This window comes from Lepisma saccharinum, chromosome 7, assembly GCF_977018435.1.
Source record: "Lepisma saccharinum chromosome 7, izLepSacc3.1, whole genome shotgun sequence".
Classification (NCBI taxonomy): domain Eukaryota; kingdom Metazoa; phylum Arthropoda; class Insecta; order Zygentoma; family Lepismatidae; genus Lepisma; species Lepisma saccharinum.
The window spans coordinates 41846324-41858924 of record NC_139235.1 but is presented as its reverse complement, the minus strand read 5'-3'; positions in this window follow the sequence as shown (position 1 = coordinate 41858924).

The following is a 12601-nucleotide window of genomic DNA, read 5'->3' as shown; positions in this document are numbered from 1 at the left end:
AAGTTATCATGTTCCTGCAACGCCCTTGCAATAATTAACATATATTACTGTGACTGAAATGAAATTATATGCGTGAAATATGAGCTTTTTGATTGACTTTAATTTCCGGGTGGCGTGGCCCCCTCCCTTCCGGACGTCCATGCGTATGGATAAATCATTCCAACCAGTCACGGTTAATGGAATTATAAGGTGACTAGATTTATTAAATCAATATACAAGAACAACAAAGAAAAATCCGTAATTGTTAATTCTATGCATCATAAGCCACGAGAATCATGGAAGATCTATACTGTAATAATGAATTGAAGGAAATCATGCCGAGTTTTTATTTATAGTCTACCTGTTCAAGTAAAAATGGAAAGGTGCACAAAAAGAATTACAAAAATGTATGTAAAAGAAAACCAAGTATTTGGATCAAGTAATTTCTATAATTGTAATCAACAATGACCAATTGTCATTTCAACTAAGTATAAGTTTCAATTTGTCTTTGCAGGACTATTAACTTTGCCTTGCCTTTAATCGTATATTTCTCATGATCCGTAATTTTAAACAAATCCTAGATAAGTCGGCAAAAAAATAGGACACCGAAACTATGGAAAAGAAATATGCTGTGATAGAGAAACAAACACAAACCAATGACATTAACGCGGGTCAAACCAACACCATTTGTCGTTGAGAGCTGAACTCACGTCCACGAACTCGCAGAAATATTCCCATGGAATTCGTTATTCGTCTGATATTGAATACCCAATGATGCTTTCTGTTATGTAATAGACACTTATGAAGTGAATACATTATTAGGACTTTGTCAGATTTCAGAAAACACACACACACATACGTAAAAGATATGAATAAGAGGATGTTCATTTGGAAATTAATTTCCAAGTTGTATTTTTATGCTCTTGTGAATAGATGTAAAGGAAAGTGAAGTCTCTTATTGTTAAACAGAATTACAAATGTATATTTGCTTAAGGATTAATTTATCACAATATACTTTGCAATTATACATTCAACATACGTTGAAACAATGCCTTTTGTTATGGACTTTTGGTGGATTTAAGACTCAACAATACGCTATCGAGTATAGACGTACAGTTTAAATCCTACCTAAAGTGGGATTCGAGCCACTATGTCCCTCCACCGGGTATCGATCCCAGTGCCCCTTCATTACAAGGCGACGTTGTTACCACTATGTTATCGGCGTACAGCGCGCTACTTTTTTTCAGTACACATTTATCAATTCTCTCATTAACATCGTCGCGATTAAACAAAATTCACAGCTAAGTAACAAAAATCAAATGAAATGCCATCAATGAGGAAGGCACGTATTGCTCGCAGCCCTGCTTTTCAAAATGAAACCATAAAATTCAGGACATGTCCCTATCCAAGTAGATAATATTACATTTTGTGTTTATCACGGTTATTAAGATTTATACATCTTCTTTCGACTTAATTGCTGACTACACATTGTTTATTACTGAAAACTTGCTTTCAGTTTGCTGTGTACAACGTACTTAATACAAAAAATATTATTTTTTTACGTATACGTTTTCTGGCTTTCTAGACTCAGAAAGTTAAATATAGCAACATTCCATTCGTCGTTTTTCCAAACTTTTTGCAGTTTTCTTATAACCACCATGCCTATTTCCAGGTTACTGCTTACAAACTTGAAATGCTAGATATGGCAACCAGACATTTTGTAATTGGGAAAAAGAATGGATATGACAACCCTGTACTTCATACTATTGAAATTCCCCTGTTCGGATGTATACAAACAGCATTCCGATTTTCGACTTTATACCTTCATAAAATTAAACCAAATGTCGCAACTTACATTTTTGGTTAAGCCGGTTTTCAACTTTCTAGTGTCAGGATTTTTAAAAAGTTAGATATGAAAACTCTGTATTTCAAATTAAAACGTTTCCTAATTGGCCGTGTTTACGGTAACATTAATAAGCATGATTTCGATTTTCAACTTCATTCATTCAAAAATCGAAAAGTTAAAATTAGCAACCTCAATTTCCATTTACTTTAAACTTTTCCCTTTCGCTACATTCAAAGTATCATACATAACCAGCGTAAAAGAAAATTAGATATGGCAATCATGCACCAGCGAGTGTTTTGCATGAACACCTGTCTACCTTTTATCTTCCTCCGTACAGTTGCTTCGCCTTTCCTCTGCGCGTTCCTGGCCTTTAGAAGGTCGAATGGATTCTCTGCAGTAGTTTCGCCAGTGTTACTCGAACCAATATTTCGGAATAACTCGCTTCTCCCGCGGCGTGGACTGTAACGTCGTGCCGATATGCCGAAGTGCTTAGCCCGAACCAGAAGTTGAACCGAAATGAGTTTCAGTCGCGATCCCTGGTAGCAGGAAATGAGAGAGTGGTTCTCTCAACTTATAAAACCACAGGTGGCACACCTGCTATTGAAATATATTGTCCCCAGAAGTAATAGTAGAGTAGTAAAAGTGGTAATGAAAATGTGATAATTATAATAATATCGCTCTCTTCACGAAAACAGTCCAGTGAAGATCGAAGCTTCCCCTTACCTCCTCCACACCCCTGGCCCTCCAGGTTTGCCATACTACTTCTACGCTTCACACGCTTCACAGTTGACACATTTCGCGTTGTACATATGCACCTGATTGTGCCTTCCCTGGTGTCTTGTGTAAGGATTATTCCTTGCTTATTGGCAACACTGTAGGCGAGTGACGTAATCTTGTCTGGACTGTTTCCGTGGCGTTAGCTTTAGTAATAAACAGTTTTATAACAACAATAACGGGCGATTTTCAAATGCCGTACAAATTCCACAAACAAAATTACTAATGTACTCGGAACCTTTGATCGTTAGTTTTCTGTATACACTCGTATTATCCAACCTCGGAGCGCTCCGGAGTCGCTCCGGAGCGGAGTGGGCAAGTTCTTAGAATATCGCTCCTCCTTCGGAGTGGAGCGTCAGAAGGTATCGCTCCGCTCCGGAACGGAGTGAACCGTTCTCTAAAGTTTCGTTCCGGAGCGATATCCGCTGCCAACTTCCTCTGCTCCGATCCTGAGCAGAGCGTGTCAAGGTAGCGCTCTGCTCCGGAGCGAAGTGAACCATTTTCTAAAATTTCGCTCCTCGCTCCGGAGCGGAGCGAACCATTTCTTAGAATCTCGCTCCGGAGCGTGGGCAACAGCCGGAGCGTCGATCCGCTCCGCTCCGAAACCCTGCTTTTGGCTAATCGCTACGATGAATGATTATGAAATTGATGAAGTGACATTCAGAAAGAACACCACGCCAGGATTTGAACCTAGGAACTCCAGTGGCATGATCAACAGGCGACCACTTAACGTGCTCGGCCCAGTAAGTCTTCCTGTGTGTGTGTGTGTGTGTGTGTGTGTGTGTGTGTGTGTGTGTGTGTGTGTGTGTATTAGGAAATTGGGCTTTCCGGTCGTCAACTCATGATTGGTTTCGAGTTGGAATCCTGGCCCCGAGAATGGCCATTCCTTGGCGAATGTCTAATCATCAGTTTTTATTAACCTTGATTATGGAGCGTGACATAAAAGTGAAGCAAAATAAAATATAAAAATTTCCGACATGATACTTTTCAATCATAGGTCGGTTTCGATATCCGTTGGAGGCCCTTAGTGGTTCGGATTCCATTTTAAACTGTAGGTCCAGTCCCGATTAGCCTTTCTGTGCATAAAGTGGACTTAAAACCTCAAACCTCAATCACAGGTTGTTAGTAGAGATAAAGCAGAAACTTGTGCAGCGAAGGTGTGTATGGGGTTAAATTAAAAGGCCATTTTAATCAGATAGGCTAATCGGGACTGGACCTACAGTGTAAAGTATTAACCGAACCACTTCGCAATCCGCCTCCACTGGGTATGGAACCCTTGACCCTTTGATTAGAAGGCAATGCTACTACTACGCATCTATAGTTTAGAAAGAAGTGAGAGCAGAGGTGACGTGATTCGCAACACGCTTCGGATGGGTGAGATCCAGAGTCTCTTCATCAGTAGCGCAACCACAGGGTGCGGTAGGGGGAATCCCCCAACCTTCGACGGAAGTAAATTCTACGGGGGCATGGGGGCCAAAGTTGACGGCCAAGGGCACCTGCAGGGGGCACAGAGGAGAAATTGCCCCCTCGATTTCAAAGTTTATGCAAATAAAAATACATTTCGTAAAATTTTCTTGCTCGCTTCACTCGAAATGCCTGCTTTTCTCAATCTCGTCAAGTTTAGAGCCGTAGCTAGGAGGCGAGGGATGCAGAACGGTCTAAAGGAAAAAAAATGTAAAAGAGAAAATGCCATGGTGCACCGTGAAATTATTGCACCCTATTAAATCAATATTATTATCAGTTTGTAAAAATTGGATTTAAAAACTTTCGTGCTCGCTTCGCTCGCTGTTTTGTTGTTTTCTGTCATGTATTTAAATAATATTCAGTGGCGGATCCAGAGGGGGGCACATTCACATGCCCCCCCTAAATGCTTGAGCAAATTTTACTCGTAATATGTAATAACAAAATTAATAAAATAATTATATTAAGTATGTGTACTTTTGGAAAGTGGTGCACCCCGTATATCGTTAAAAATTGCTCAGTACCGAACATCATTTGAAATTGGTGCCCCCTGTGTATTGTTGAAAGTTGGTGCCCCCCATACACCATTGGAAGTTGGTGTACCCGAACATCGTTGAAAGTTGGTGTCCACGTGCATCGTCGAAAGTTAGTGCCCCGTATGCCGTTGAAAGTTGGTGCCTCTCGAACATCAACTATGTTTCTTTCATAAATCGTTTGTAAAGTTTCTCCCTGTTCTTTGTTCCGTCATGAAAGAATCAAAGGGCGTGAAAGTAAGGTTTAAAACGCATTATCCTACCTGCATATAATGCATATAGTGTTGCGATCAGAACTAAGCTCCCACTTATTCAACAATGTTCTCATCTTTACATTGTTAACTCATCTCTATTGGATATAAGAAAGAACATTGCTCAAGAGTTTGATAAAGTCTTTCAGGAAAGTAAAGCACTTGCTGAAGAGCTGAATGTTGATGTAAAAGTCCCAAGAATTGCACAGAATCAAAGACATAGGTGAAATATTCCCTCAAAGGATGTCATCGATTATTTCAGATGTGTTGTGTTCATCCCTTTCTGTATTATTTAATATCTGAATTTGATTATAGATTTAAAAGAAACCAGATTGAAGTCTTAAGCACTCTACAGAAAGTAATTCCGAAATTCATTGTTGAAGAAAATGATCCAGCTAAAGATATAATTGAGGCAGCTAAATTTTATGAAGATGATGTGCAGTCTATTTTAGCATTAGAAGGGGAACTCAAGTTATGGAGACAATACTGGTTATTGGAAAAATCTACCCCAAATAATCCAGCAGAGGCGTACAAATTTTCTTCCTTGTATACCAACATTAGAAGTTTTCTTCACCTGTTGTATGTGATTCCAGTCACAACGGCTACTGCTGAGCGTTCATTCTCCAATCTGCGAAAAATCAAGACCTACCTTAGATCTACAATGGGTAATGAACGATTGATTGGTTTGGTTCTCCTGAACATCCATAAAGACAATTACCAAGTGAAACCAGAGGAGGTTATTGACATATTTGCAAGGAAACATTAATGATAACTACAGCTACAGTATGTGTAGGGTGAGGTAAATGTCTTTAGTAAGTTCCAATTATTTAACTATTGAAAAGTTAAACTGGTATCCAAATTACTAGCAGCTTTATCATGTATCATGCATGTTACTGAAAAGGACTCAGGTGCTACATTAAACCAATTATAAAGCAAAAAAGAATTAAGAAATGAAGAAAAACAGTGTGTCTATAATATGAAAATACTTCTGTAACTTGTGCGTTTCTGTGTTCGCGAGGAATACGCTATTTTTAATATATTGTTTTTTTATACAATACAATTTTTAAATATATTTGTTCTTAATAAGTTGGCCGCATGTACAGATGACTGGAATTGGTACTTAAAGAAATATTAAAGTATTAAAGACTTGTTTCACAATGGTAAATTGAATTTAAAGTAGTACTGTAATCTTCATTATTATTTATGTGTACATTTTTGGAAATTGGTGCCCCCCCCAAAAAAAACTGAATCCGCCCCTGATAATATGTGTTGCATATATGTATTGAATATACTTTGAATACGTACACAATTTAGTGTTAGCATGTTGGATATGTGTTTCACTTATTTTATGTCGCTCTATGTTGCATATGAGTAGAACATATCTTGTACATGAAAGTTATACATCTTATGTACAAGAATAATTTTCTTCGGAATGCATTTATCATTCATTTTTTGCAATTCAAAAATAAAGTTCGTGTGCTTGTTTTCCATTATTAACTAATGTGAAATGAACGTGTTGAAAAAATATTTTAAATAGTTTGTTCAAATCAAATGCTTTAGCACAGACTTCTACCCCCTTTTTGCGTAATTTGTGACGATAATCACGTCTATCATACTACTACTACTACCACTTGTAATAATAATAATAATGTCATTATTGTTGCTATTGTTATTAATATTATTACCAATATTATTATTATTATTGGTACGTTACTCCTGGTACTTGCCTCCCCAAGACAAAAATTCGTGGTTGCGCCTCTGCTCATTATGCAGGGAGATTGTCGAAAAAAATCCCCTCAGACAGAACCCTACCCACAGTGGCAAATAAGCTCGAGTTGACGCATCCAAAATATTCACTATAATTCGAATTCTTCAAAGAAGTATTGGCTTATCGGTACAATGCTGTTGCAAAACAAAAGTATGCATTAGGGAGTTAAAGAAACTGATTTGACGTCTCGCCTAATTTTCACCATTCCATTAACATATTCCTCGTCACAGAATGCCTCTGCAAGTCAACTCCTGAGGATTTCCCAACCACACAACACTTGCTCATTGGCAATTATTAAACTCCAGCTGGAAACTTTTGAAGATTTTGGTAAAATACAAGCAACAATAGCTCACATCGAGGATACTCTGGCAACCATGAAAAATGAATTAATTAGTGTACAGGAAAATCTGGAATCAAAATTGCTAGGTATTACTGAAATTCTAGCCATACTCCAACAGCAGATTACTAAGTTGGAAAACCTCAATACCGAATCTGAACTATCACATTTCCATAATCTGATTGATGACATACAGAACAAATTAGAAATACTGCAACTATCGACACCTACGCAAAATGACATAACTCAACTCCAATAAATTTTGAAAACTGTAGCTGATGCAACCGAACTGGATGCTGTAAAATTAACTCTGACTACACTTCAGAATACTGTAGCTGGGTTACCTACTTCTCAGGAAATCAGAGCCATGAAGAGAGCGGTAAATCGAATACTCAAATCAGAGGATACAAAAACATTCAGGGGGAAATTGTACAAATTAGAGAAACTATTGCTACTCTTCCCACCAACCAAATAATCAATGAACTCCACTCATTATTTATGAACATCAGAAATCAAGTACACGATCTTGCTAGCCAGAGTTCGAAATTAAAACTCGTAGAGAGTCTACAGCAGATTATTTAAAACATCAAGTTACAAATTAGCACCATTGAAGCAGCTCAAGAATCGAACTTATGGAATTTTACCATTCAACTCCATGATTTGAAAGAACAATTCCAATAACTTTATGTCGATGTAAAAATTAAACCAGGTTATGATGAGTTGGTTCGTACTATCAATTAACACCTGGAACCAATATTAACCAGATTGGATGATATAGATTTCCGTCAATTTTCCTCTATCAAGAGTGTTAGATTACAAAGTGTTCCAAATGCTCGAGGGCACTGGACATATGTTAATGCTGGTAATGTTTACAAATTATATCCATACACACACGCACACGAAGTTTTCATCGATGGCAATCTTCGATTTCTGAAGTTTAGATTTGTAAAAAATTGAAAACATGTTTAAGTTCCTCAATTTACTATGGTGAGAAAAGATGGTATACATAAGGCAGTTCAAATACCTATAGCATACTGGGATGAGTCTAGCAACAAATATAAAATACATGATGATGAACAATTATCTTTTTTTGATATTGAAATTGGTGATAAACTAATTTTTGATATAAAAAAATTATACCCTGAAAATAATCAATTTTATATAATATTCTCTCTTCGTACTAAATGTGTAGACAAGATGTAGTTAATGAATTACACAGACCAGCCCGTCGTAACTACAAACGATTATCTGTAGTAACAAAAGGCACAGATGATCTATGGCAGTCACACTTGATTGAAATAAACACAGGAAGTTTAAAAAATTTACATAAGATAAATCATGGTTACAAATATATACTCACTGTGATAGATACATTTAGCAAATATGCATGGGCTCTTCCTCTAAAATCCAAAACTGGTACTTGTGTTACCGAGGCTTTAAAATTAATATTTATTGAGGGAAGGATACCGAATTATTTGCAAACAGATAGAGGAAAAGATTTTTTCAATTCCACATTTATCAAATTAATGTATCAACATAATATTAGACAATATTCTACATACAGTGATCTTAAAGCAAGCATAGTAGAACGATTCAACAGAAAATTAAAATATCACATGTGGGAACAATTTACTCTACATGGTAACTATAAATGGGTACAAATTTTGCCTGACCTAGTTCATAATTACAATAACTCAATACATAGAACTATAAATAAACCTGCTGAGGTGACCAAATCTGACGAGAAAAGATTGATTTCAGTAGTGGTAGTGGGCGGTTTCACAAACCGAAAATGAGGCTCGGTGAGGCTCGCCTTAATGGATTTGTCTCGTAAGGCATGAGCCTCATTTTCTGGCAGTGTTGCCAGCTCCTCACTCGAAAAAATCACCAAGGTTTTTTTTTGGGTCTAACGTAGCCTAAAGCAAGGAGCTGGCAATCTTGCTTGAGGCTCGCCTTAATGGTTTGTTCTTGTAAGGCATAAGCTCTATTTTCTGGTAGTGTTGCCAATATTTTACTCGAAAAAATCACCAAGGTTTTTTTTTTTGGGTCTAACCTAGCCTAAAGCAAGGAGCTGGCAATCTTGCTTGAGACTTGCGTTACAGTGCATAAAGCAAAAAGCTGGCAATCTTGCTTGAGGCTTGTCTTACAGTGCATAAAGCAAGGTTGCCAACCTACTGGTATTTTTGCCATAATTTTTTACAAAAAAAAAGAGAGGAGAGAGAGAGGGAAGAGTTAAACAACCGACAAGTACCAACACCCATCTACAGCTTTTTTTGGTCTAACCTAACCTAAAGCAAGGAGCTGGCAATATTACTTAAGACTTGCCTTACAGTGCATAAAGCACTGGTATTTTTGCCATGGCTTTTTACAAAAAAAAGAGGAGAGAGAGAGAGAAGAGTTAAACAACCGACAGCTGCCAACACCCACCCTAACCTACTCTAACCTAACCTAACCTAACCTAACCTACTCTAACCTAACCTAACCTAACCTAACCTAACCTAACCTACTCTAACCTAACCTAACCTAACCTAACCTAACCTAACCTAACCTAACGTAGCCTAAAGCAAGGAGCTGGCAATTTTACTTAAGGCTTGCCTTACAGTGCATAAAGCAAGGTTGCCAACCTACTGGTATTTTTGCCATAACCTTTTACAAAAAAAAAGAGAGGAGAGAGAGAGGGGAGAGTTAAACAACCGACAGCCCACCTACAGCTTTTTTGGTCTAACCTAGCCTAAAGCAAGGAGCTGGCAATTTTGCTTGAGGCTTGCCTTACAGTGCATAAAGCAATTTTTGCCAACCTACATATACTAAACAGGGAGAGCCGGCACTGCCGTAAAAGAGAGAAAGATGGGTGGATGGCAATATAGTATGTGCGTGCGTGTGTGCGTATAATATGTAGCATTATTAACTAGAGTGTGTTGGCAATTTACTTCCAACTAAAAAAATAGAGATGCCAACGTTGCTGTAAGATGAAAAGAGAGAGAGATTTATGGCTGGCAACGGTAATGAGCGAATGCGCCATATCGTAATTTTCCAACTCCGTATATCGTGATTTTTGTAAACCTCTCTCGGGGGAACGATGTGCCACACACACACATGCGCGCGCACACACACACTTATATTATAACACAAACAAACAAACAAAATAATAATAATTGTTGTTTTTAGGATTTGTGGCCCCCATAACCCTGCCAGGAGTGTGTGGTGCCCAACCAAAAAAAAAATAAAAGTTTACAAATAGGAATTGGCAACACTAACAAGGCTCGAAATTATTATTTGAGGCTTGAAATCATTATTTGATGCTCGTCGGTGTTGCCTACCCACTCTACAAAAATTCCACTATATGATCTTTCACTAGCTAAGCTAACCCTACAAATAGGAGTTGGCAGCACTGACTTATAAACCCATTGGGTTCTCTTGACATGTTTTTTCATGATGTGTTGCTAGGCTATTGAGCATCTTGGCGTATACAATGTATATATTTTGAGAGGGGGGTTATAGCTTTTTATGCTGTACGAATACTGGAAGCTTGACAGTGACAACCAACAGAGTAGGTAAACCTACATCCAGGAACTGGCAACACTAGTTTCTGACAGTGAATTTGAAATAAAATATTAAACAAAATACATGAGTAAGCACTGTGATTACAAATAGTACCAGTGTTATGCCCCCAACTCCAACTGGACAACTGGGGAAAATAATTGTACAACAATTTGTACCTAATTGTACAATACTTGTACCTAATTGTACAACATATACACAGACATAAAAGAGAGAGCCTTCCCGTAACTTACTTCATGTACAATTTATATGATTTTACAACTGTGAAAAGAAAGCATATGTGTTCTGTATGCACACATTTATTCTTATTTTTCGAAGTTGAATGAAAGCACATGTTTTTACGCTCTCGTAATACTAACCTTGCTCCACTGATTTTAAATTGCTTCCATCCGCTTTTTTTTTCTGTGTTATTTCCGCATGCACGCAACATTTGCTTTCAATAGACAGAAGGAATGTTAGTTATAATTAATCACATATTTACCTCATGTTAATTTTGATTATTTTGATTGAAGAAATGATAAGATTTAATATATAAAATAAAACATATTTAATTAGATTTACAAACTTTTATGCTCTCCTCTCCAATCAGCTAGTTCCTCATTTCCATAGCGAACCAGGAGGAGAGGTTTAGGGGGCTCTGGCCCCTTCCGAAATATTCATGAAAGTGTGAAAGAAATCTGTTTTTTTCATGAATTATTTCAAAGGGCTTTCTATATCCCCTTGAATAGGTATGTTTAAATAGAAAAACTTCTATTCTAAAGTGCCTACAGAGAAATTGGAGGTATGAACCTCCGATAACTGACTTAATTAATTTCTTATAATTTGCCTAAATGATATTCTACATGTGATCTATTCGCTATCTATCTGAAAAGGTACAATTTCTGGTTTTTACACAAAATCTATTCGTAATAATATGTTTTGTTTATTTTGTTTACCTGGATTTGTTATTTTATTAAATGTTCCATAAATAGTTTTCTGAAAATTAGTTTTACGAGGATTATTAGTTTTCCACCAATGACACCAGAAAACAATTAATTTTTTCTTCCCCTCCTCAACTCTACTAGAATATTCAAAGGTGATATATTTTTATTATTCACAATTCACAGACAATATCCATATTAATTAGGAAGGTATATTGTATGCTAGGTTAGCTAATTGTGTCTTCTACAGCTTTACTGTATAGAGGGAAGATGGAAAAAGAGAGCTCTACGGAAACTGACGCTCTTAACAATATTGTACGCCCGTGAAAATTATATATAAATAAGACTTAAGCATATTATCTGCTTTCATGTCAGATTTTCCCAACCTGTGAGCTGTAGTGTTTAGGTGACAAGCGACCTGCTCAAATATAATACTGTTGACAATATTGAACGCCCCGTGAAAATTATATATAAATAAGGCATAAGCGTATTATCTGCTTTCATGTCAGATTTTCCCAACCTGTGAGCTGTAGTGTTTAGGTGACAAGCGACCTGCTCAAATATGATACTGTTGACAATATTGTACGTATATTGTATTGTATAGGAGACTAGAAGCATATAATTTGGCGAAAAAAAAAAACCAAGTAAGATCATAGAGAATAGTTAAAAAAAAAGTGAACAATTATATTTTGCATTGCACAGCATTAGGTATTAAATAACATACCCCCAAAAAATCTCTGCATTATGCGTTCTGTAAAAAATTGCCCTACGTGCCAAACTGCTGTGTCAAGTAAACATTTTCAAAGGCACTGTCGTACTTGTGTGCCGGGAAAGCGAATATGTGCGACCAAACTGTGCTCTAAGTGTGGAAAAAATATTTCTATTGCCAACTTCAAGTTGTTGTTTTTTTTTGACACGTATATATATTATTATTTTTTTAACAGAGGAAGAAAGTCCGTGCTTCGGAAAACGCGATGATGTGCGTAATGATATCTTCCGTCTCCTGCATAGACTTGTACCAATCTACTGTGTACCATCTTCTTCCCTGCCTTGCCTCCTCCAGTTCGTCCAACCTCTCGTCCAATTTTTCCCCTGCAGCCGAAAGCAGAATGTTGAGATCACCGCACCTCAGGCCGCTGATCCCCCGAAGACGGTCCTTGAGAACCATTTC